Here is a 728-nt window from a genome sequence, read left to right on the forward strand (position 1 = left end):
GTATTATTATTTCAATTTCTTTTTGTGATATGGGTCTGTTTAAGCTGTTAATCTCTTCTTGGTTTAGTTTGGGTGGTTCCCATGCCTTTAGATATCTGTCCATTTCTTTTAGGTTTCCAAATTTAGTAGCATATAAGTTTTTAAAGTATTCCCTTATAATGTTCTAGATCTTTTTGGTGTCTGTTGTGATGTTTCCCCCTTTCACCTCTGATTTTGTTGATTTGGAGGTGCTCTTTCTTTCTTTTGATTAAGTGGGCTAGCAGTCTGCCAATCTTGTTTATCTTTTCAAAGAACAAGCTCTTGGACTTGTTGATTCTTTGTATTGTTTTCTTTGTTCGATTTCATTAATTTCTGCCCTGATTTTTGTTATTTCTTCTTATCTGCTGGGTTTGGGTTTCCTTTTCTATTGCCTTTCAAGAGTCTTGAGTTGCAATGTTAAGTCATTTATTTGTGTTCATTCTGATTTTTTGATGTAGGCACTTAGAGCTATAAACTTCCCTCTAAGAACGGCTTTCAGCGTGTCCCAGAGGTTTTGTTGTGTTGCATTGTTCTTTTTATTTAATTCCAGGAATACTTATTTCTTTCTTAATTTCTCTTTTGACCCATTCATCATTTAGGAGTGTGTTGTTTAATCTCCATGTGTTCCTGTGGTGATTAGGGCTTCTTCCTGTATTGATTTGTAGCTTTATTGCATTGTGGTCTGATAGAATGCATGGAATTATTTCAAT

Source organism: Nannospalax galili, unplaced genomic scaffold, assembly GCF_000622305.1.
Source record: "Nannospalax galili isolate Female #2095 unplaced genomic scaffold, S.galili_v1.0 scaffold1965, whole genome shotgun sequence".
Taxonomy (NCBI): Eukaryota; Metazoa; Chordata; class Mammalia; order Rodentia; family Spalacidae; genus Nannospalax; species Nannospalax galili.